Below are 1,128 nucleotides of genomic sequence, written 5' to 3' on the forward strand. Positions count from 1 at the left end.
AGCTCGTGTCCGGCGGGCTCGGCGGGCCACCCAGCCGGCTTAGATGCGGAATAACTACTCTTCGTAAGCCATTGGAAGACTGGACAAAATGGTGATGGAGGAGATAGGGGACGGCGGAGGTGTGCGATTCTTGGCCGGCGTTTGGCCTCGTTTAAATAGGAGATTAAATAGACGGCGGACGGGAGGAGCTCGGCCGGTGTTGCGATTAATGCCGGCCCGGTCATGAAAGGACGTGTGTCCAGAGTGGGTTTCTCGGCTTCCACACGGGCGGGTTCCCTGGAGGCGTTTGAATGCGGCAAGGAGGCGTGTTCAGCCGGGCGTGCAGCGAGTGGCGCCCTCGACTCTGACGTAGGACAACACGCCGTTCTTCCACTGATGTGTGGGCTCTTTGGGTACATGGCTTGCATGTCAGTGACACAACGCAGGCAGCGCATAGCAGAGGAACCTTTGGTGGGCCAGGGCGGTTAGAAGCGGGCATTTCATAAAGCGATGATTGTTCATTGAGTGTGACGTCATCCTTTTCATGTAGATAGGCCTACTATGTTGATAGCCCGTTTGATACATTGTGATTCATAAAGACCACTACAAACATCAATGTTCTGCTTATCACGGATAAGATTGATTAATACCTGTAACAATCCATGTCCTTAACAAAGGGTGCATGCACGTATAGGTTGAGCGTGTGTCTTGCGTCGTGTGTTGTGTGCATGCAGGCATGCGAGTGTTGCGTGTGTTCAAGGTACATTTTAGTGTTGCATGCATGTGTGCATACGTGCGTGTGTTCATGAGTGCATGTGTACGCGTCAGTGTTGCACGCCTGCATGCGTGCGTGTGTTCGTTATGTGTACGTGTCAGTATTGCACGCCTGCATGCGTGCGTGTCTTGCGTGCGCGCATGTGTACGTGCGGGGTGAGGCTACACGGAAGTCGACTGACTTGTTCATTTTTGGTCATTAGATTTTCCAGCCGTTGGATACGAAATCAAGGGCCTGCAGTTTATCACCAAACTCCACCCCCCCTGAGCCGCCAGCCACCATCGGCCGAACCGCCGGCTTCCGCCGCCCGCGGCCGGCCCGCACCACCACGCCCGCCCCGAAACCACTCCTCACCGCCGGTCCTCCGCCGCACC

This window comes from Triticum dicoccoides, chromosome 4A (assembly GCF_002162155.2).
Source record: "Triticum dicoccoides isolate Atlit2015 ecotype Zavitan chromosome 4A, WEW_v2.0, whole genome shotgun sequence".
NCBI classification, from domain to species: domain Eukaryota; kingdom Viridiplantae; phylum Streptophyta; class Magnoliopsida; order Poales; family Poaceae; genus Triticum; species Triticum dicoccoides.